Source organism: Protopterus annectens, chromosome 7.part0 (genome assembly GCF_019279795.1).
Source record: "Protopterus annectens isolate FY-2018-M chromosome 7.part0, PAN1.0, whole genome shotgun sequence".
NCBI lineage: Eukaryota > Metazoa > Chordata > Ceratodontiformes > Protopteridae > Protopterus > Protopterus annectens.
Window position 1 is genome coordinate 1,746,119,491 of NC_056739.1, and position 25,937 is coordinate 1,746,145,427.

The 25,937-nt window shown below is 38.9% G+C and overlaps 1 protein-coding gene and 1 pseudogene across 1 annotated transcript in view; both read right to left on the bottom strand.

Annotated features, from left to right (window-relative positions):
• SEMA4B (semaphorin 4B) overlaps positions 1 to 25,937 on the bottom strand; it is a 1,355,182-nt gene that overhangs the window by 620,552 nt on the left and 708,693 nt on the right. The gene's annotated exons all lie outside the window — the stretch shown is intronic.
• Positions 22,710 to 23,119, bottom strand: LOC122807220 (annotated as a pseudogene).

Below are 25,937 nucleotides of genomic sequence, written 5' to 3' on the forward strand. Positions count from 1 at the left end.
AAGAAGAGTGAATCATGAACATTGCCCTTCTTCTTTAAACTTCTTTTTTTCTATACCTTGGAGAAAAGGGAATATTCTTGAAAATGGATATCTCTGACTTACTATATGTAAGTCCATTTTTTTCAAGCCATTCAGTCTCCATGTTTTGAGACTCTCTCTAGTGGGTCCCAACATTTCAAAGGGTTACCTACGAGGAATACATAGATAATCTAATAATGTGGAGGGACTGTAACATTCTGGGAACAAGCAATAAATATCAGAAAAGATAAAAACTCCTTAAAACATGTACATAACAGTAAACAGTTTTCTGTAACTGCTTTAAAACATAGGCTCATTAGTTAGAAATACCCCACAGAGAAAGTGACTTTCAAAAGATTCCAAAGCCGCCTTAAAAACAAAACACAGCTCTCAAGAGATCTGGACAAGGGAAAAATAATTTTGAAAGATCACAAATTCACCACTTACTCTGAAAAGAAAATAAAGGCTAACAGAAACTATAAAACTATACTCTGTGCCATCTTAAGCATTAAGCAAGCCCATGCGGTGTTATAACTTTTTTTTTCCTCAAAGCTTCCAGATTTTCTACAAAAAACAGACAGGTTTGAAACATAGAAAAAAGCTGCATCACCTGCATATACTAGTATCACATTTTTTTCTCAAAGCATCCAGATTTTATACAAAAAACACAGTTTTGAAACAGAAAACACAGATGCATCATCTGCATATACTAGTATCACAATTTTTTTTTCTCAAAGCATCCAGATTTTCTACAAAAGAGTAGAAAGCAGTTAATATTCATAATATCTTGTAAGGTTTGAAACACAGATAACACAGTTGCATTGCCTGTATATATTTCCATTTAGGGGAAGAGAAGTCGCCTGCTGGACTTCTGAAGAGTTCAACCATATACTTTATAGTCACTGAAAAGGTGCCATCCTCTGGAGGGAAGCTAGGGGACTAAGGAAAAATCTTAATTGTCCAAGTGAGAAAAGGTAGGAGGCTCATATTGCCCAATGAAAAGAAAAATATATTTTTTAGAGCACATTAGAGATGGGCTTCTTTGGCTCTTTCTTTTCTTCTCTATAGTCTATAGTAGGACTGGCAAAGATTCCCGCCTTTCTATGTGAAAGTGAAAAGTGATTGATGTTGGCCCAAGCCTGGGGACAGTATTGGTTGATACTGGGCCAACATAGCTTCCTCAAATGACTTTAAAGTGGCTACACCATGAATCATTGAGTTGAATCCATACAACACTACACCCTGGGCTAACACAACAGGTGGACTCAGGAAATGTTTTACATCTAGGCTGGTTAAGTAGCATGATGCAGTAAAACTTCTTCAAGTTCACCTCACCATCAGTAAAATCCTTTTAGCCAGTTAGAGAGCTCCCTCAATGATCCTAGATAGCCAGCACCTACTTACAAGAATTGGAGTCATTCAGCATTAAACCCAGCATTTTCCTGGTTGATTTTAACTATCCAACTTTAAACTGGGAAACCTACACTACCACTAGTGCACAAACACAGAAATTCATGGACTTTGTTAATACAAATGTTCTGGAATAACTAGTGAGAGTACCCACTAGGGGCAAAAACATCACTGATGTTTTCATTAAAAATATAAACGAGTCATACTCCACACCTTGTGTATCATCTTCTCTTGTCAGGTCAGGCCATAAAACTCTGAACAAGTAAAACCAACTGCAGAAAAGTGGATAAGTAGAGATTGATTCCTCCCCAAACCAAGCACCAGATGCAATGAAGTATTGGAATAAAACTTTAAGACTTTATTAATAAAAGTTCAACATTGAACTTTTATTAATAAAGTCTTAAAGTTTTATTCCAATACTTTGTTGCGTCTGGTGTTTGGTTTGGGGAGGCACCAATCTCAGACCATAAAACTGTTTCCCCTTGAAATAAAATTGAAACCAGAGGTACTAGTAGCCCCTAGAATGTTTACAAACTTCTCTAAGGCAAATTTCATACTTCTAAGTGATACTCTGGCAAATTTCAAATCCCCAGGCATGATTTATTTGCATCCCTAACAATGCTGTTCAAGTGAATGAATGTAAGACAGCAATGGTCATACTCCAGCACAAAGAAGGTTTGTCCCAAATAACTGGTGGTCCACTGTCCCAGGTAATTGCCGACCCATAAGTCTTACCAGTCTCATTTGTAACAGGATGGAAATACTCATCATGGAATTAATACGTGCACAGGGAACCTCTAAACACTGGACCTATCCCAGTTTGGGTTGATCAAATGCAGGTCTTTTTACTCTGCTTAACAGATTTTTTTGAAAAGGTCACCAAAGCAATAGATTAAGGTAAGATGGTGCATACTGCCTTCCTAGATCTGGCAAAAGCTTTTGACATAATACCTCATTTGGGGATAGTGGTGAAACTTACCCAACTGGAAATAACCCCCTATGTCACCCACTGCATTGTCAACTGACTCACAGATAAAACTCAAGAGGTCACGATAAGGAAAACTACATCCACAAAAAGGCCAGTCACCAGTGGAGTCCGATAGAGCTCAGTACTGAGACCTCTCCTGTTTAGCATCTACTTCTCTGAAGTAAGAGGCAAACATCAGGGATCCCTGGCTAACAAAGTTTGCGGATGACTACAAGTTAGAAGAAGTCAATGAATCCACAAATGACTCAGCCATTGTGCAGGAAAGCTTGTACCAAATAACTGATGCCCGAACCATGGACTAAAAGTAGATGCCAACAAGTGCATTATAGTATCCTTTGGGAAACCCAACACCCTTGGCAAATTACTACATTGTCAATACACTCTTAAGAGCTGATCATGTAGTTCAGGATTTGGGAGCATACATGGACAGTAACCTTACATTCAACCAGAATGTGTCCACAGTTGTAACAAAGTCCTTCTATATTGAGCAGAATATAAGCAAAGGGATAGTCCCCAGGTACAGGGATATCACTGTTCTCTTTAGTCTGCTCTCATAAGGCCAACCATTGGGTAAAATGTCCCCTTTGGCATGTATATGGCCAGGAATCTAAAACAACTCAAATGCCCACAGAGATTCCTCACAAAGAAAACACTGGTTCTAAAATATGATATATAAACTGTTGAGAGGGGATCTGTGCCTGGCTTATAAGGCATCTTCTGACCCTATATTGATGGCCCTTTTGCACATTTGCGAGCCAGTTGGTATCAGAAATACTTGTTCCATGGACCTTAACATCATCTGTAACTTAGACAAAATGGTTGAAGATACAGGTACATCTCTCAAAGGTTACCACTACTCTGAAACAGACTCTCCTCCACATAAAATAAAGCTCATCCTCATCCCATAACCATGAATCTATGGATGGGAATGATGACATTTATTCCAGGATCATCCCCTGTACTGCTTATGGAAACAGACAGCACCTAAATGCTCTTCCTACAATATGGCCCCTATAAACACTCCCTAGAATTAATCACTATCTCACCTAGAACTAATCACTATCATATGGGTAGCATATAAATACAGAACCTGAAACTATGTAGGAGTAACTTTAATGGGATAATTGGCTAGGTTTAAAATGGCCTGCTGGAGCAGTTAGCTTAGTATTCACCTATGAACCTATGAATCACTAGGTTTGTAATGTTTATGCAGTTTGTTAAAACAACTTTTATTTCTTGTATAATATTACAGATGTATGCATTCTGATTTGGAGCTTTGTACTTTATTTTTGTAACTTGTATTTCCTTTGTATAAAATAATATATGTATGAATTTTATTTCTTGGAGTTTTTCTCCCCAGGTCTCCACCGAAAATGGGTTCCCAACCCAGTGGACATTCCCAGTCAACAAATGTCAATAAATAAATAATAAATAAGAGATCTCCCTACACCTAGTTAAGTGTAACGTGGATAAGTTTGAACTTGTCGATTTCCATTCCCAAGGGTGAACTGCCTGATCACTTTTTACGTTAGAGATTATTGCTGGTGAGTTTTCTGTGTACCAGCAGTCAATCCAAGAGCTTGAGCTCTTCTTTCTTTTGAGATGGACTGATTATGGAATTACATATAAGTAAGGGGGATGTGGAGGGATCTCCCTGTATTATGGCTGTAAGGGAGCTTACCCTTTTGTGAAAAAATATTATTTTTATTTGTTTCATTGAGTTGAAACTTTGGTTGGGATTCAGAAATCTTTCACTATGCTTATGATACGTCTGCAGCCATCTGCTCTGCCCCCACTCTACCAGAACTACAACAAGTCACACAGGAATCATTCTCTTCTGTAGAAAGCTGGCTATCCAATGCTCAGCTCCTACTTAACCCAAGTAAGACAAAATTTCTCCTGTTGCAACCTTCCAAAGCCACCCAAAACACCCCCCACTTCAACATTCTCACCAAAGAGAATACCATCATCTCTCCATCAGAACACACAAAATTACTCGGTGTGGAAATAGACAACAAACTTAGATTTGACACCCACATATCTCTCACAATAAAAAAAGTTCACAAGAAACTTGGTGCATTATATCAAAGCCGCCAATTCCTAATCAAGGCGGCTAGTATCTCCATAGCCAATTCCCAGCTAATCTTCTCCCTACTCTATGCATCCCCCATACTTACCAACCTTAGACAGACAGACCTACACAAGCTGGATGCTTGTTACAACAAAATTGCTAAATTTGCCACTGGAACCTCCTACTGCAGCCATCATTGTATCTCCCTTAAAGAACTAAACTGGCTAGAACACCCAGAACTCCTTCACTTTAATCAACTCACCCTCGCACATAAACTTATCAATCACCCCCTTAACATCCCTTCCCTGCAAACCCTTCTCCAACGCTATCACTCTACTAGGCCCCTAAGATCAAGCAACAAAAATCAACTCACTGTTATCAAACCCAAAAACTCAGCAGGAGAAGCCATATTTTCATGTACCATATCTAAACTTTGGAACAATCTTCCACCCATTATAACGACTCTACCTTCCAGCAGCCTTTTCAAGACTGCGCTCAAATTCCACTTAAATTTGCACTGGCTTTGTCCTCATTCTAATCCAGACTAGCACCCCCACCCTTACCCCCCTTCACCTAGACTCTTAACCCAACTATACTACCGCCACTACTAACAGTCAGAATTAGCTAGTTGTCTTTACAGACTTTAAAATCTTGTCTGACAACTTTGATACTAATATTATAAATGACAAGAAACTATCTTAACTTGCAACATTTACTGTATATACTGTTAATATCAATATCTTGTTATTGTATTAAAGCCAACAACCTGTAATGTTGTTTACTATTGCTGCAACTTTGTATCCCTATTTATCATGTACATGATGTCGAGCTTTTCTCCCTGGGCATCCGCTGAAAAAGGACCCGCTTCCAGTTGGAATTTCCCGGTAAACAAATGTAAATTAATAAATAAAATAAAGTACCAGCTTCCATGAATGCAGGAAATGCAGTTCAGAAAAAAAAAATTAGCCACAACAAGAAAGGCCTCACTATCAGCTAATTTGCACATTTCTGAATTGCATATAATTTATCTCACTGCTAAACAATGCTCTTTGGTGGTTATTACTACTGGCAGCCCATTGGCACAAATACCTTCCATATGCACTCCCCTAAGAGGAGGTAGTATTGAACAAAAATTGGCTAGAGTTGAATTACATTGGATATTGAAATTAGTGGCACATATTTCACCAGGGCTGAATAGTTCCATCTCTCTAAAACCCGTGCTGATTGAACGTAGATGAAGTTAGTAGTTCACTTCATGATATGCCTTTGAGGAATATATAATATTATACCATCTAATAATGATTATGGTGACACCACTGAGCATTAGGCTCTTTTTTCGACTTGTAGCATGTGGGTGTGTGCCCCCTTGTTATTTATAGTTCTACATAAGTTTGACACATGAGTATTTAATGACAGGGTAGTTTGCCCCTTTGGAAATTTGGTTTTTAACATTATAGTTTGCACTATTTAATGATTGTTTTAGTTAAACAACATAGTCTATACTTCATAACACTATACATGTTCATGTATATACTTAAGGTAAATATACATAATGATACTTATGATATTATTTGTACTGTAAGGGCACAGTTTTGGTATAATGACGTTTCACTATAAGTGTAACATATAGATTGCTATATTGATTTTTGATCTCTGTATCAGTATATTTTTTCAAGGTGCAAAATTAAGGACATTTTTAATAGGGCGACATGTCTTTAGTCGATTATAGGTCAAGATTAGCTGCCTTGAATGCTGTAATATTGTCATATAGTATTGGTATTGATTTTTAAAATAGATTCTGGTGCGATCTGGGACTATTGTACCCTTATTATTGTTATATATATATGCATGTATATGTATTTTATATATATATATTTTTTGTATTAAGGATACATATGTTCTATACATGTTTTCTATATTGTTATGTATTTTTACGTATATTTTTATATATGTTTTGAAGTGATGTATTGGTATGAATACTATAGTGACTTCATGGAATTTTTTGCTAATCTTTTAAATTTATGATATATCATGTAATTGATGATTTTCCATAGTTTAACTCAATAATGATTTTGTGCTTATTTCTAGATTGAACAAGCACACTGCAGTATGATATATCTTGTTGCATATGAAAGTGAACGAGATCTATAGAGGCTCCAGGGATTGTTTCCGGTATATTAATGGACTATCAAAATATATGCCTATAATGGTCTTGGTTTTATTTTTCTATATTTTTTATGTTTACTATGACATATTTTGTATATATATATTTTTTAAATAGTAGGAATTGTTTACACATTTTTGAGATACTAACAAGATTTTTGAGACGTGTAAGTTCGTATGCACACAAATGTTGAGTGTCTACTGTATCCTCTTAGTCTGCGAGTTGAAGTGTCTTGCACTAGGACCGGGGGGACAACTATTTAGAGTAGGATGCACTCCTTTTAGAGTGCCCAAGACATGTGATGTCATTAGCGAATGGAGTGAGGTTTAGCTCGCAGTGGAGTTGACAGCACGTTGATGTTTCTTTTTGGTGGAGTTTACCTCACCGATGGAATTGTGATTAAGGACTTGTTTCTTGTAGAATTCCGGATAATCAAGGTACGGAATCCACATGTATATATATTTTAAGAGACTATGAGCATTGTGGCAACATCCGTTTGTAGAAATCAAGAGTATGCAAGTGATGTAGACTGTAAGTGAACGTTATACGCCATGAAGTTAGCGTCTCTGCTTAGTAATTTTATTGAACATGTATCTTTGCAGTACGCTTTTATAGCTTTTATTCTCATGATTGCCTGAATTTTGTAGGGTCTTGCTTTTTAGTAAAATCCTAGCAATGTTTTGAAATGTCATGTGCTAACTATTAATATTGAATGTGAAGAAATAGTGTGTTTGGCTTTAAAATCAATTTAAACGTCATGATGGGCTGAAACTTATTAAGAGGTAATGGAAGTTTTAATTTAATGAGCCCGCCAAAAGTTGGGCTATTTATTTGTCCTAGAATTGTTTTATGTTATTGCATCTGATGAAGCATAGTCTAACTATGCGAAAGCGCTCATCCTTGTTCCAAATAAATGATTTTCTACATCTTTATCGTGGATATTATTGTTTGAACTGTGATTACTTTGGGATTTGTCTACTTAAGAGATTTGTTCGTGGTGACTGTTCTCATTTTTTGGTCTTTACTATTTACTGTATATACTGTTAATATCAGTATCTTGTTATTGTATTAAAGCCAACAACCTGTAATGTTGTTTACTATTGCTGCAACTTTGTATCCCTATTTATCATGTACATGATGTCGAGCTTTTCTCCCTGGGCATCCGCTGAAAAAGGACCTGCTTCCAGTTGGAATTTCCCGGTAAACAAATGTAAATTAATAAATAAAATAAAGTACCAGCTTCCATGAATGCAGGAAATGCAGTTCAGAAAAAAAAAATTAGCCACAACAAGAAAGGCCTCACTATCAGCTAATTTGCACATTTCTGAATTGCATATAATTTATCTCACTGCTAAACAATGCTCTTTGGTGGTTATTACTACTGGCAGCCCATTGGCACAAATACCTTCCATATGCACTCCCCTACACAGATGCATACATTCGCAGACACAAACACACATACACACACTCACAGACACACATACCACACAGACATTCACTAAAGATGACCCCCCCCCCCACCAAATCAATCGTACTTATGGATATATATTCACCCATTTACTGATACATATGGACACATATACACACAAACATGCACACACACACACACACACACACACACACACACACACACACACACACACACACACACACACACACACACACACACACACACCTGTCCCTGTAAATTAATAACTCAGAATTACAGTCAGTCAGCATTAGGGTTTCACATTTTTATTGTTTAGAAAATGCATGTTGACACAAACCATCTTGCTATATTAGAGGTAATATTTAAAAAGTGGGCCAGGTGTTGGCTGGTGGTTCCCCAATATTATAGGCTTTGCCTGTGAGATATATGGTTGATGCCAACCACCCTCACACACATATATATGCATTCACAGACAGTTACACATACATCCACACACCCACGCACCCAAACAAACACTCAATGCCACATCCCCTTGATTACACTCATGGACAAACAGACACACACACACACACACACACACACACACACACACACACACACACACACACACACACACACACACAGACACACTCTTGCTCACAACCTCTCATACCCCTGCAGACACCACACACACACTGCCACAAACATATACACACACACTCACACACCTCTCACCACTACATTTCTGGTTATAATTGACACCATTTGCTGAGGCTGATACCAGATGAGGCCACACCCTCAGAACCATCCCTAATTCTACCCATCACCTCTCCTTTCCCTACCCTCTTCACCCACATCCACATGCATTTTGTGACATAAACCATCATATCAGGAGAGGCAAGGTGGATTATTTTCCTTGTCACTGACCTGATCACATTGTGTTAATGATACTTTTCTTTTAAGAAAGCAGTTTAGAGTCTGAATTTTAATAAATGCCTGTATTCTGTTTGTTTTGATAAACAGAATACTGGAGTTTTTACAGTGTTTTTCAGACTACTGGACAATCTTTCTTATTTCTGGACAGTCCAGAAAAAATGTGGATAGGTGGCAAGGCTATCGCTAGCAAAGTTTCTGATACTTATCTGTAATGCTGTCTCTCCCATTCGAAGTAATGGAGGAATGCAGCATTTGACAGTGTTAAATAACAAAACTGGCTGTGCTAATTTACTTACTTAAGCAATTTTCTAAAATTTCTTGGATGCATAAATCCCTTCCTGCAATCATTTCCAGCACATGGCTAATTAGCATATACTGCTCCCGCAGAATGACTCATTAGCTTTTGGCATGGCTGTAGAGACAGCTTACATCAGGGATTCTGCTGTCCATGTAGAATCATTGTGGTGGGTCTGTCTATGAATAAGAAAGGCTGCATACCAATGGTTTTCTGCCCATTTTGGGCTTACCAATGGCAATAGCTCTTTCTGAATCCCAGCCTTTGTCTAGTTTGTCTCATTCAGGTGAATCGATAGTGAACTTAGATGCAACAAAAAGTAGGGGAAGCATCACAAACACACTTTTTTTTTAAATAATTTTCAGGAAATATGTACTCCTTCAGTATAAGTTAAGAAGATGATTTTCTCACTTTTTTAACTTTTTCATTTGAAAAAACGAACTCAAGTAGATGCAAGTGTACTATGCAGCTGAACATGTCTGGCACATTATCGTGGGAGCACTAGTTCCCAGATACTTAGAAGAGCTGATGAAAGTAAATGCCAGTACTGGACTTACATTGGAATTTCACACCATCAAGTATGTCAGTATCTTTTTGGGCTCAAAATCTGCAATAGCTTTTGTATAGAAAAGGGACAACTTTGGAAAAATGACCATGCCAACAGAAATCAGAAGGTGAGTAAACTTAAATGCAAAGATTTATTGTTACAGTGACCCTTTCCAGGAAAGATCAAAAGGAATTTATACATGTTACATCCAGTTCCAGTGGGTCTACTTTATGCACTCGAAAAAACATGAAAAACCCGAATCCAAATAGTGCGACACATAAAGAGTGAACCGCGAATATGTCGAACATACTAAAGCGCAAAATTTAAAACCTCTAACCGCCATAGTCAGCCAACCCACCACCTGCAACACACTACCTACCCAAACACAATAAAAAAAACACATACATACACTAACCAAAGCTCTACTTCTAACCCTAAATTAAATCACCAAAACCCTACTGCTAACACTACACTAAACCCCACATACACAACTATCCATGCACTATCCTTAACCCCTCCCTAACACTAAGGTCTGTAACTACCGCACACCTCCCCTACAGAGCTATTCCCAAACAAACTAAATATTCCACACACATACACTTAACAAAACCCTACACTAGGCCTTACATACATTACTTACACAAAACCTTACATACATTGCCTACCTATGCACTTACCTTAACCCCTCCCTAACCCTAAGGTCCGTAACTATCGCACACTTACTTTATGAGCTATACCACAGACGGGCTAACTATGCAAATTTGATATTTCCACTTTCGCGGTTTCATTCGTGTGATGTATCCACGTTTCGCACTTTATGAGTCGCGCTATTTGGATTTGGGTTTTTAAGCTTTCGAGCATGTAAAGTAGACCCGTTTCAGTTCTGAACATTCTAATGGTAAAGTCATGAGAGAAATATAGAATGTAAAGTGGCTTTGCAACAAAAGTTAAAATTGGTGGGTGGTTGTTGGATTCTTTCAGTCTACATACAGGAAGCAATGATGGGCGCCCTATGTCATCATTTCTTTTTGTGTTTTACTTAGTAGCCCTGGCCTGATTAATTAAAGCCTCCTGTCAGGGTTATAATTGAGTAGGTACTCAGATAAGAATGGCATTACTTGTAGATGACAAACTACTTTATTTGACTAACCCAGAACAGGATGTCCCTTACTAATTATAACAACTAAAGGAATATTATGTATTTTATGTTTACATAAAAAAATAAGTAAAGACTAAACCACTGGCACTCAATTACTATACTTGTCCAGCGTTAGTACACACTTACACGCACATGTGGAGGCATACAAGAGTAAGATACTCAGGCCTCTGGTTGACCAACTTAGTATCACTGGCCATTTATGCTAATATATGAGAAGAACAAACTCTAAAAAATTGAATATGTTGACAAAGGGTTTGGATCATAAGGTACAATCCATTAAGATGCTTTCTTAGCATCTCTGTATGAAAAGTATCTATTGGTGACAAAAAAATCAGGAATATATTCAGGAAGGTAAGCATAAAAGAGCTGCATGAGAGAAACTGGTAATGCCCTTGCAATTTGGGAGGGGGGGCTGAGTGTTCCAGAACTGCAGAGTTATTATAAAGCTATGCAACTAAAATGACTATACATAGTATAATTTGAGGCACACAAGGCCAGTTTGTAAGAAATGGTCTTGATGCAAATGGGGCTGCTTTGGACATGCAATACATTTTTTGAGATTGGTGGGTAGTAATAAACAGAAGTCATGTACTTACCATAATGCTTGATTTTTTTTATCCAAGTCCATTTAATATAACTGTTGGGTAATGAGCCACTTTTCAAATGTGGCCAGTCATCAGCTAGTGTTTCCAGCCTCAAGCACTTCCAGTTCCTTCATATTTTTCCCATAACCCCCCATGTGCCCTTCCTAATCTCAGGTTAAAGTTTGCAAACTAAATGCTTCTGTCACTGGTAGGTATTCAGAATGGAAAGGAATGTCAGTAGGGTATACTAATTCTACAGAAAAAGGCCATTTAGTAGGGGAAAGAGGGAAGGAGGGGTGTCATATTGGATGGGTTTGGATGAAAAGGATCCAGCATTATGGGAAATACACAACTTCTGTATCCTATTGCATCCATCCATCTAATATGACTGTTGGGACATAATCTCAAGCTACCTGATTTATTGGGTGAAATCATGACAGGATACCTCTAGCCCTGGAGGTGATGTCTAACTTATAATGTGTGAAAAAGGAAATGCAAAACAGACCATGTTGCTGTCACATACACTTCATCTATGGAATATTCCAGAAAAAGGCAGTACAGTTCTTGTAGAATAAGCTTTTGGTTTGTGGAGAATGTTTTCTTGTTGTATTAGTAAATAAAAGTGATACAATCAGACAACCATCAGGACAATGTCTGTTTAGATACTTTTGTATGCATTCTGTTGGAGGCAAAGTATACAAGAGGTTGAACATCCTTCCTAAAAGGTTTGGTCCTGTGAAGGTAGAATCTGAGCTGTCTGTGGACATCTATTCTTTGCAATATTCACCTTTATTGGAATGATTAAGATTGTGTGTTAGGGCTGGTAACTCGGCACGTAAAAATCAACTACCAATCATTAGCGGACCGGAGTTCCGCTGTGGCGACCCCTAACCAGGAAAAGCCAAAAGTCACAACAACAACAACTTTGGAATGATTAAGAAAAAAGACTGGAAGGTTTATAGGTTAATCCAGATTAGCTTCTGAGACTACTTTAGGAATGAAGGATGGTTTGATTCTCAGAGTGATTCTATCCTTGTGAAAAAACAGGCATGCAGAAGAAGATGGCTAGGCATGGAGTTCTGAAATCTGCCTGACTGGAATAACAGCTACGAAGAATGGAATTTTCCATGATAAGAATTTTATGTTCACTGATGAACAGGTTCAAAAATTTTTGTTAAGACTTCTAGGATGAAACCGATGTCCCATGGTGGGGCAGAGACAGCCTATTTGGATGTCCTAATATCCAGAAATGAATATAAAATGGGCCTTAAATCCACTATTTTTAGGAAATTGACTTATTCCAATAGTTATTTACATGACTTCAGTAGTTACCCCCTACATGTAAAACGAGGAGTTGTGAAAGGTCAAATGGTCAGGGCAGCACATATGGTTTCTGACTACACAGATTTTTTGGCTGAGTGCACACACATTTCAAATATGTTTTGTAATAGTGGGTACCCTAGAAGTCTGATAAATCAAATATGTACTGAAGTTATACATAAGCATGACAGTGGATTTTATGTTCCACTACTTACTGGACATAATATAAGGACCAGGACTAGTTTCAACAACAGGGATTCAATAGCTGAGCAAAGTGTCAGCTCAGCTATAGTTAGTATGGATACATGTGATACTAACATAAATATTCCAGGAACAAACACAGACAAAGGTATGTTTTGTCCTTTTATAACCACTTATCAAAGTAACAGTAATATTGTAAAGGACATATAAAATTGGAACATTATAATGGCAGACGAGGAAATGATGGATACATCAGAAACAAGACCTAATATAGTTTATAGGAGGGATTCCAAGATCAAAAATATTCTAGAAAAACAGGGACAGGTTGCCACTGGAGGGAAAATGTTCCCTTGTGGGATGTGTAGTCAGTGTTGTCATGTATACAATGGGACTAGTATTAACATCGGCAATAAAAATATTCTAATAAAGGGGAGACATAGTTGTTACTCACAGGGGGTAGTATATGTCACTTTTTGTATACAGTGTCCAGCATTTTATGTTGGAAAGACTCAGCGCAGACTATCCCAAAGGATATATGAGCATTTTTATATTCCCATAATAAAGAAATCAATGCTTTATACAGACATTTGAATAAATACCCCACACACATTTCTAAATTTGTAGTAGTATATCAGATTTCCAGGGATCCTCGAGGTGGACCATGAAAAACAGTGTTAGAAAATAAAGAAACAAGGTGGCAGATTTATTTAAATGCTGGTTCACCTCCAGGTTTAAATGAAATGATATCTATTTCTAGTCTTTAAAGACTGAAAGTCTTTGAAAGATAAAATTCACACACACACATTTATGGATTATAAAACTGTATATGTATATATATTTTTATGATGATATATGTTTTTAAGGTGTAAGATTTTTAATTGGAAGGAAGCCGAATTTCATTAGTAGTTTTTATTGGCTGCTGAATTAATTGACAATAGGAAGGGATATAAAATAGCTTTGGTTTTAAATAATTTTGTCTGAAGAAGTTTGGTGACTGCACTAAACTGGATTTGGACTCCTTGTCTGCTTTCTCCTGCCAGCCTCTGTGCCTTTTACTGTGTGTTGGACTTTGTGGTGGATTATATACCATATGGCCAACATATTTTCTGACTGGGTGGTTATCACTCTTGCAGGAAAAATGGTCTGGTATTCTTGCAATACTACAACTGCTCCAATCCCAGGATGTTGATGTGAAGATTGGCTTCTGCTTGATTCTGTATTCCTTTAACCATTCCTCCCTTAAAATGCCCTACCCCCCCACCCACACCTCTAAGAGGTAGCATCCATGGTCACAGTTGTAGATAGGGCTGTTGTCACAAAGGCCCCCCCCATGAGTTGTTGGCGATTTCAATTTGCAAACTGGTGAACTGGGAATGATGGTTGGTCTGACAGCTGAGATCATCAAGTGGAGATCAGCCACTGAAGAATCTTCATGTGGCATTGAGTATGTGTATCCATGAAGATGGGAGCAGTCATAGGTCCTAGGACCCTGAGACCCAAGGATGCTAATGGAGACTGATACCATAAGAGTATCTGAATTGTAGATTAGAGAGATAGTCTATCTACAGGGAGATTTACTTTGCATAATTTTGTGTCCAGAGAGTATCTGATAAAAATCATCTGTTGCAGGTGTGATTTTTCAGAATTACAGAAATACCTAAGGCTAGGCAGAGCTGTAAAAAGTAATTTCTGGTTGCTTGTAATGATTCTTTAGTTGCTGCAGTGAGGCGCCAACTGTCTAGATATAGGAAGACACATATGCTTTTTGATTGTAAATGGGCAGTGACCACTGCCATGCACATCCTGAATACTTGCAGGTCTGTGGTGATACTAAAGGGTAAGGTCTTGAACTGGTAGTCATTTGCTCCTAGCAGAAAGTGCAGAAATCTTTTTGGCTCCTTTAAGATCTTTATGTGGAGGTAAGCATCTTGAAGGTCTGTTGATCACATCTAGTTGTTTGCCTCGAGGCAGAGCAAAATCTATGACATGAGACCACTCTGAAGGGGTCTTATTTACTTTGAGATTTAGATTACTGAGACCCAAAATGGCCACAGGTCTTTGTTCATTTTTGGAACCAGAAGGAATCCAGAATGGATTCCTGACCCTATTTGGTCTGGTAGGACCTCCCATATTGCTTGTTTTTGCAGGAGGATAGATTCTTCTCTTTTGGACACCTCTATCTTGTGAGGAGGAATGTCTGGAAGTGGCAGATATTTTTTTTTTTTTTTGAAAAAATGGAATGGTACAGACATTGTCTATGATACTTAGCACTCATTTGTCCTGTGTGATGGCCATCCATGAAGATAAGTGGAGAGATAAACTCCCTCAAATTGACTCCAGAGGTGGACAGTCAGGTAGCCTTTAGGGATGGTAGGCCTGTTTGCCTGAAAATGATCCATTAAGCACCTTAATTTTACAACCACCTCATCTACCTGGTTGGCATCCCTTGAAGAACTGTCCTCTGCTATGGTTGCCCTTATCTGAGGAGGAATTAAAGGGCTGACACTGGTATTTTCTAAACCAAATGCACCTGGAACTCTTCTGATTTCTGTTGAAGAAGCATTAAGGCTTTTCATATCTGATGCCTATGACAAACAGCATCTTCCCTTCCTGTTTGCACTTTGTCAATTCTTTACTATAAGTCCAAACAGTGCAGAACTATTAATGGGGGCATTGGGGAATGACAACTTGAAGTTGTCTGCAAGGTCACATAAGCAAATCCAGTCATGGGTTTACTATCAAATGGACAAATGGACTCTGTGCAATTCACAGTAGTCCGAATCAACCCATTTGATAGAATCAGAAGATCTAATGTAAAAATGTAGAAATGTACAACAGTGAATGCAATACAGCACTTTGTCAATTCTTTACTATAAGTCCAAACAGTGCCGAACTATTAATGGGGGCATTGGGGAATGACAACTTGAAGTTGTCTGCAAGGTCACATAAGCAAATCCAGTCATGGGTTTACTATCAAATGGACAAATGGACTCTGTGCGATTCACAGTAGTCCGAATCAACCCATTTGATAGAATCAGAAGATCTAATGTAAAAATGTAGAAATGTACAACAGTGAATGCAATACAGCATTTGCTGTTGTGCATTTCTACATTTTCATGCAGATCTCACTATAGTGGGGATTGGAAAATGTGCCCTTTCCCTCACTATAGTGTGATCTTGGAGTTTGTATATAAGTAGCAGGGGTTGTGGGGAGTGCAGGGGGGCTTGCCCCCCAGCAAACACGTTCTTTACTGTACAATGCACAGTACATCCATTTGCAGAAGTGTGGTGAATGTTCGAATTATGTCGAATTTGAACATTCACCACTTCCGTGTTCGAAATTTTTGTCGTTCGCTGCAATGGATTTTCATTTTTACGGTTCATAGAAATGATAGTTCACTTGCAGTGAAATCAACAAAACAGTAGCAAACTCCAGTCATGGCCACTGGGAGTGATTCCTGTATCAGATGCAATGGCCAATCCAGCGCCCACATTATGTAGCTTGAGCATGGAGAGGTATGTTATATTCAGCACAGTATCCACAGTTGTTTGTAGTTCTTTTGTATGCTCTGGCATGGTAGGCTTATGCAAAATATGTATAGCTTGCTCAGCTAGGTCCCTTTGGAAGCGATTCATATGGCTTTGATTATTTAACACTCTCAGGGCAAAGGTGCCAGAGGCATAAGCAAGTTTTCCCATATTGGCTATTGCTTTAGATTCCTTGTTAGGAAGTGGGCAGTGGAAGACTCAACTGTGAGTTCTCTCTTAGTGGCTCCTGCAAGAATCATTGAATCCACAAGAAAACCTTTTGACAAATAATGCCTATTTTAGGTGGACATAAGACCTTATCTAGTGATTTGATTGTATCCCATTCTTGCCATGACCTCCTGGTTACCAAATCTGTAAGATGGTTTACCAGAGGGACCAGCTAAGAGGTACAGAGTGCAGAGTGGTATGCTTCAAAGAACATTTCCTCTCTCTGATAGGGCAATTCTACTGACCAAGAGCCCCTCTGTTTCATCAGATTTAAAGACTTCACCAAAGATGATATCTTCAGGAGGTGATTGTGGGAAACCCACTCTCTCATCCAAATTTGTTCCCAATGTGAAAGACTCCAAAATGGAACCTACATGATTCCTTTTATACACACTGTTCCTGGAGATTTTCACAGGTGACTGGTTGGAGTCTCCCAAAGATTCTAAATGCACCCATTGCAATTCTTTGAGGTTCCTTGCTTTGCTCTGTCCTTGGGAACCATGATGAACTGATGGAATAGCCAATAGAATAGTATCACAGGGTGGAGCTGATACCAATGGGGGCCCTATGGTTTGCCTGGAAAAACAGGCTATTTTCTTCTTCATTGTCTTGAAGGTGGATCTAGAATTTCTCTGCATCAATAAACCCCTCTCCAGAGCTGCTACTTTCCCCACTGAAACAGAGGTGAGAAGTACCAAAGATGGAAGTCTCAATACTATGAACCCAGATGACCCTTGAGGTGGAGCATGGCACTGATGGCTTGAAGGTGGAGAACTCAAACACAGAGAATGGTTTCAAACAAGCTGTCACTGAGGATGGTGCTGAGGACCTGACATCGAACATTCAGTTCCAGGATCCACTTGACAATGAAGGTGTCAGTATCTAGTACTTTTGATGCATCAATTTTGATGCTGAGCTAATAATCCCTGTCAGTGTCAAAAAGAAGAGGGTCCAGTTGAATAGCTGGTTCCAAGATCACAGATGTTGAAAATGGCATTGTAAAAAGAGCTAAGAGTGGCGAAGGGGGGCCAACCTGATCAGCCCTAGAAACACAGGGGAATGAGATAATACCAAACTCTGTCTGTGTCTTCAAGAATACCCTCATCTTGGGTTCCCTATAAGTTTCAGTGGTGTTACACAAAGAATGCACTCACTTGAGAGATACAGGGGAAGAAAGCCTCAATGTCAAAAAAATGGGAATGCTCCCTTTCCAATGTGTGCTGACTGAAAAGTCAGGTCCTAATGGGGAGACTTGTCTCTTATAACAAAAGTCTCCAAGAGGGGAGACTTGCATGTTGGTGTAGGTAATGGGTTGGACTCTCTTCTCTGAATCTTAGCAATATATGAAGAATACTTTTTCAAGCTTCCTTTTCTTAGGGTCCTCCTCTTTGTCCTTGTCTCTCTGCTTTTCTGACTTGTCTGAAGAAGTGAGATGATAATCTGTTGGGACAAGACAAAAAACTCCACATATGACAATCAGTGTAAAAAAACACTAAAAAAGAATCCGTAGAGATCATCATCATCATCATCAACCTTCCTTTCTCACATTTTCTACATGGAGTCAAAGTGTCATGTCAACTGTAGTCATCGCTCTTGATTCAGTGTCATTCTCCTACTCTCTTCGGCAGTCATGCTTGACTGTCACAGGTCTTCTTCATGCAATCTATCCATTTCTTTGCTGGACACCCTTGCTTTCTCTTGCCTTCTTCTTCTGTGTCTCAAATCTTCTTTAGCAGATTGTCTTCTGTTTTACTGCACTTGCCCAAACCACCATAATCTGTTCTCTTTAACCTTCTCTGCATTTGGAGCTACTGTGGCCTCTGGTCTGATGTCTTCATTTCTTTGCCAGTCTCACAGTGTGCATCCTACCACCCATCTCAGGCACTTCATCTCCATCACTTCTTCTTTACACAACTGCTCTGCCTTTACTGCCCATGTTTCTGTACCATACACTAGTACTGGTCACACCACTGTTTTGTACACCTTACTTTTCTGCTTCTTTGGCATTCTTCTGTCATACACTACCCCTGATATGCTGTGCCAGTTGGATGCAGCCCTCCTGATTCTAGCTTTGACCTCCTCATTCAGACGTCCCTTCTTCTCAACCACCCCCTCCCAGATGGCTGCAGCTGTTAACCTGTTCTACTATTTTCCTTTATATCTCAATTCTCATCTTCTTCTGATTTCCCCATTTGCTGCCATTACAACTGTCTTATCTGTACTCCGTTTCATCCCATGTGTCTTCAGTTTTGCATTCCATTCCCCAATCTGCAAACAGCAACCTTGCTGATGTGTTCCCTCCATCCCATAAGCCGATGTAGCCCATCACAAATATAAAGAGCAGTAGGCTTGGAGCTGAAACCTTATGCGCACACACACACACACACACACACACACACACACACACACACACACACACACACACACACACACACACACACACACACACACACACACACACAAACACACACACACTCACTCTCACTGGGAACCCCTTTTGGAGACTGAATTCTGTTTCTACTCAAGTCATTGAATTCTTGTACATAGCCTGCACTAATTCTATCTATGTGTTTGAGAATTGGGGGACTTTTCAAGATGGCTACACACTGATAACAGCTTAACTTCAGCTCTCACATTGTGAAAAAAAAAATGAAAGGCAAGAACCAGGAACTCTGTCACTTTTAATAAATTCAGTTACAGGGCAGTAGGAACACTGCCTGGATGCTAGCAAAGAAGAAACTAAAAGAGCCTGAAAAAAAATGAACTAGAAAAGGTGAAGAGAAAACTCTGACTGGGAAGAATCCTGCAGCTCTTTAGCAAAAAGCAGTTCAAGCCCTAGACGTAGCTTGCAATAATCTAGAGGGGGAAAAAAGTAAAATGGGCTCAGAGCTGATTAAAATCAACAAAACACCAAATGAGTATATCAATTCAAATAACAAAAGGCTGGAAAAATGGAAGAAGCTTTAAACAACTTTTCAGTTGAGCTGATAAAACTGCAAAAATTCTGAGGTCAAAATGAAGAAAAAGTTGACGAATATAAGGTGGCTCAAGAAGAGATGTTTCAAAAATGGTAGAATTAGAGCACAGAGCACATAAGGAAAAACTGAGATTTTCTGCTGTACCAGAGAAATTAGAAGGATTAAATTTATGAAAGCACACATAAACAACTGGATTGGTATTCCATAGCAGGAACTGCTAATTGAAAAGGCAAACCATGTGCATACTCTAAACATGGCCATGAGAAAGCAGCCATGATCTGTATTAGTAAAGGTACCAGCAGAATGAGTTCATTCTGACAAAACTGTGGCAAAAGGGCAAAGCATTAAAAGTTGGAAACAGTAGAGTTTTTGTGGAAAATAAGTATGCATTGTACACCATGCATAAGAACAAATTTATTCTAGCAATCAGGGAATGTTGAGAGGCAGGTGTGAGATTCAAGCTGCAGTATGCACCTGTCTTCATAATATTTTATTCCTGGAGGATCAAAATCATTTCTGATGCACAACAGACTAAGAAAGAAAGAGAAAAGTTTGTTGAACATAAAAGTGAGCCATTAACCAGAAGGGAACTCTGCTTCTCATTTGTCAGATAATAAAGCTCATGGGGAAACTTTCCCATTGAAACCTTTTCCACTGTTCCACAGGAAAATGCTTGAGAGACAGAGAAAAGCACAGGAGTTTACTAGAAGAATTGGGAGTGCTGCAGAAGTGAACTGGAATCTGGAGAGGCATATGCACATTTGTATAATATGGTTGTAGAAGAAAAAGTGGAAAGAGTGGACTTTTGTTGACTATGTTAAATTTGTGGTGAACTGAAAGGCATTTGCCTCACTTCATGTCATTAATGTTTGGAAGGACAGTGAGAGGAGGGGAAGAAGAAGAAGCTAAAAGGTAAATATAAGTAAAACAACGTCTGTTCTTAACAGCATTTCTATGAAACCTTTCACAATATAAATTGCATGTTTTACAGTAAAGCATTTTTAGTTGTTCCTGTATGTGATAAAGATAGTGAAGTAAACAGATACCTTTATTCGATCTTTCTTTATTCTTTTTTAGTATTAAGAAATGTTACAATGCAAAGAGAAAAAAGTCTAGACAAAAGCATGGTTAAGTTAATAGGCTCTAATCTTGGGTTGTTGAGGTGGGGGTGGAGTGCAAAATGACACAGATTATAATATATGAAGAGCTGCTGTTTCCTCTTACTTTCGCATAGGTGAATGTCTGGATTAATACTCCTGACAATCTAAAATCAATTTTTAAATGGAAACAAGTAAATAACAGAACAATGAATATAATGAAAAGTTTTCCTTTAGCAATAAATGTTTTAGCTTGTCTTTAGATACATCCATCTAATGACTGCATTTTTTTCTTTAACATTTTCATGGCAATGAACTGGCAATAGGGCAATAAGTACCAGAACACTGTTTTTTTCAAGGGTAAAAGTTAATGTTTTCTGAAAGCATGCAAGTTGTTTTTAATATATGGGAGGGGAATAAAAATAAAAAAGGACAAACAGCAAGTAGTGTAAGTAGAAGCACTGGTAATAATGTGTCTTAGCATGGATGACCTGAACTTTAGGTTAATTAAGGTCTGTGTTTACAGCTATTTCGGACAATAATTACTATTAGAAGGGGGAATCATCATTACTTGAAGATGTACATAGTTTTTAATTACTATCAGGAGGGATAATCATCATTACTTGAAGATGTACATAGTTTTGTGTGTTTGTATTAAGTTAACAGGTTATTGAGGTGTTTTGGGGCTATGTTTGTTTTTTTGTTCGAGGGTTTTCATTGAAATAAAAAGTCTTGTAAAATGTGACACAGGTTCCAATGTTGATAAGAAAAACTGTATAAAGGATTTACCTGCAAAACATAGTGAATGCATGTATCACAAAAGCTGGAACTAGACATTTTAAAAAGCTGTCCTAAATAATATTTATTGGAAAATTTTACTCAGACTCTGCCACAACTTGCTGTGAGGAAATGATTAGTTTGCGTTTGCTTTCTTCATAGGATCATAGGAAGTTGCTATGCTATTGGCCATGAGGCCCTTACAAGCCTAGCCAAGAATTTAGCCCATGTTCCAAAAAGGTCAGCACCCCATGCTACTGTCCAGTAGAAACATAGGTGGAATCCATGCATCACAAAAGCTGGAACTAGGCATTTTAAAAAGCTGTCCTAAATAATAATATTTATTGGAAAAATTCACTGAGACTCTGCCACAACTTGCTGTGAGGAAATGATTAGTTTGCAATTGCTTTCTTCAAAGGATCATAGGAAGTTGCTATGCTATTGGCCCTGAGGCCCTTACAAGCCTAGCCAAGAATTTAGCCCATGTTCCAAAAAGTCAGCACCCCGTGCTACTGTCCAGTAGGAACATAGGTGGAATCCCAGGGGTGTATTTTCTGTTCCCCATCCAGTTATCCAGGTTGCACTTAAAAAGGTTTAATGAGGTACTCTGCTTTATGTGGAAAGGGAGTCTATTCCATAAAAGGGGGAGTCTCTGGGACACAAATCTGTCCTGCTAACAAGTCCTATTGATGTCACAGACCAGGTTGAGGGCTCGTGTGCAGGTTACTCGAGTGGAGCTTGACTTGCAGATATGCAGCAGTCCCATCAGGGAGGGGTCTGAGATTGCTTTGTATGCCAAACAGAGGTCACCTCTGAGGAGTCTGTAGGAGACTGAGTAGAGGGACAGGGCTTTTAGCCTATCTGTGTAGGGTAGATGTTTGAGGCCCTGGATTCTCTGGGTGAGGAATCTCTGTGGTCTTTCCAGCATGTGCTTTGCAAGGTACATGCCGAAAGAGGCACTGTATTCAGTAAGGTCCGTTTGGTGATGTAGAAGTTAAGCTCATTCTCCCCGAATGCACTGTGCAAGCTGAATGTCTTTGGGCATGATAGTTACCCTCTTAGTGTGAACAGCACACAGGTTAGTATCTTCAAAAAGACCTACAAGGTAAGCTTCACTTGCCTCTTGCAAGGCCATGACAGCAGAACTCTGGAAACGAAGATCTGTCTTGAAATCCTGGGCAATCTCCTGAACAAGCTGCTGAAAAGGAAGCTTGCAAATTAGTAACTCGGTAGACTTTTGATAGCAACAGACTTCTTGGAGAGTCACAGTGCCTGGACGATAACAATGAGGCTTTTTACACCGCCGGTAGCTGGAACACTTTTGCAGGCAGCCTTTGTATCAAGCTGTTTATGGGGAGCTTTTCCATCAGTAGACTTATGAGTGGTCTGCTTTGTTCGATCCATACTGACTGCAATCCTCTGGTTTGCTAAAGAGTTCTAAAGTATTTTGTATTACTTCCTTGCCTTCTTCTGTTTTGTATATTGTGATTTGTTTTCTTTACACTGTGTGTTACTTATATTCTGATTTTAATTGCATATTTAAACTAGGAAAGAGACCACAGCTATGTCTCTTGTCAGTCACATAGACATTGTTCTCACTCTCCCACCCTGGTGCTGTTGTGTTCTTAAACTCATCTGTCTTTCTAGTTGACTGCCCCTTATGTTAACTTGACCACATATCTCCTTCCCCCTCCCCTTTCACTGGCTATTGTGAGTAAGCACAAAATTATCATTTCGTAAAATCACTCTCCTTCTACTATTTAAAATTATTGGCCATCCTACTATATTCCATAGAAACAGAATAGAAAATGCCCACCCCTTTCAATCTGTCTTGCACTTTTAAAATTAGTGGATCTCCACTTAGACAGCTAAAGCTTGAGCTGCCCCTCTTTCATATCTAACTGCTTTGTGCACACTGCAGTGCTTAGGATATTAACCCATTTTTTTCCATCTTACCTTTAAAATCTGAAGCATCTATTGCAAGACCACCAATTATTGTCGAGCCCACATTCTACCTCTCAATAGTTATCTTGGGATTAGTGTATCTGTTTTCTCCTGATGAGAGAAGGAGCACAGGGACATTATTTCCTGGAGACTGCTGATCACCGGAAAGCCTAATAAATGCTTCATAGACGACAGCTTGGATTTTGTGCATATATTCTGCTCCTGGTGAGAGAAGAAGCAGAGTCCATTGATTCCTGACTTTTTCTGGTTGGGCAGTGAGTGTCTGTGCTTGGCATTCCTGATTGGTCTGGTTGTTGTTTAAGCATCTGTGCTTAAGATAAGGCATCTTATGTGCAGTATAAATCTTGTAAATCCCTTCTTAAAGACTACATTGTATACACCTTGCAAACAGGCTTGTCTCATTAGGGTTTTTTTTTCTTCTTATCTATATAAATATCCATTTTGCTGTTTATGTAATTTTGCGTACAGCCAATGTTTGCACCCTAATAACTATGTATATCATAAACACTGTCAGTCTTGTGAGTCTCTTCCTGAGGATTACGTTGTACATATCTTGTATATATCCATGTTTCATAAGTGCTTTGTTTATATATGTAACCTGGAGCTTTTCTCCTTGGGCCTCCGCTGAAAATGGACATGTAGCCAGTCGGACTATCCCGGTCAACAAATGTAAAATAAAGTAAATAATAAATACAAATCTAACAGGAAAAGGCTACAACAAGCCTATAGACCCTTGCATCATCTGGGACAAGAGTGTGGATCACCAAACAGGCTGTGCCCTGCTTCTTATCTTGGGTTTGGTGCTAATGTTTTGATTCTGGTGAGAGAAGAAGTGAAAGAGAGCATTGTATCCCAGCAGAGTGAAGCAGTGGTGAGACAAACATTAATAGTAGCCAGGCAGTAGTCATTCACCTGACTCCCTTCTTTTCATCATTCTTGAGAATTTTTTTTTGTTTTCGGTAAGTACTGCTTGATTTGTTTCTAACTTCAGAATATCTTCCTAAATACCTCATCCTTAAATTTTCAGGGTCTACTTATTAATTTCCCCTCAAGTGTCTGGCAGTGCCCTGTAAAGACACATAAACACCTTGAGTGACAGTTCTCCTATAAAAGCACAATTGAAATCTCTCCAATACCTATTTGCACACAGGACAACCAATTTGCAGTGACAAGCACTGTCCCCAAAACTGCAAACTGGATACTCCTGGCATTGCTTCATATTCTCACTCCAACTATCTAATTAATAAAAAGGGTCTGTTGCCATGGATGTGAACTTTCCCACTATCTCTTTTACCAGCTTGGTGGATATGGGCATTCTGCAACAATCTAGAAATTGCCTCATTTACTGACAACAAGTTAATTCTCAAACAAACTGATATGGTATGTGAGAGATGTATTTAGACAATGTCACTGGAGGCAAAGCTCTCAAATAAAAGTACTCCTAATGTGGATAAGATTGTTAGTACACATGCTGCACCCATCACACACAATTCAAAGCAGACATATAGGCCCACATATGCTGAGGCACTTAAATGTAACCTTCCTAAACCCCATAGACATCCAAGCCTGTACACATATAACTACCCTCAGCAGCCCCAAATGCACTCTTTCAATACAACACCCATATCAACACATACAGCCACATCTCATGGAGCATCTACTTCTAAGTCCATAAGACAAGCCACCACACAATCCAACATTCTGGTCATTGAAGACTCCATCATGAGACACACTGATGTCCCTCTCACTAGCCTGAGTAAGGAGAAAGTCATGGTCAGTTGCTTAGCATGGGCTAGGATTCACCACATTATGCACGCATTCAGGTCATTGTACCACAAGTAAGATTATGACTCAGTCATAGTCCATGTAGGTGTAAATGACCTGAGACAGACATCCCTAGACTATATGATGAGTCCAGGGATCTACAGTGAATGGAGATATCATGGAGCTGCTCCAACAAATTAATCAACAGTTAGCAGTGCATATCACCCAAATTAAGTCTTTAGTGGACTAACAGAGTGGAACTGCCAATATTTTCAGAAGTTTAGGACTTCCTTTAACCCAGTCTACTTGTGGATCACAGCCTGTGCAGTCGGCATGGGATATATTGACCTTACAATCCGTGGCTAGTGCCAATACAAGGGAAAGATCTAGTGGTGAGTCTGGAGTAGATTTTATGTCCTGGAAAAGAAACGGGCTTAATTTCCGGGTGAATTCAGCTACTGACTCTGGTATTCAATGGGAGAATATGAGCTTGGTTGAG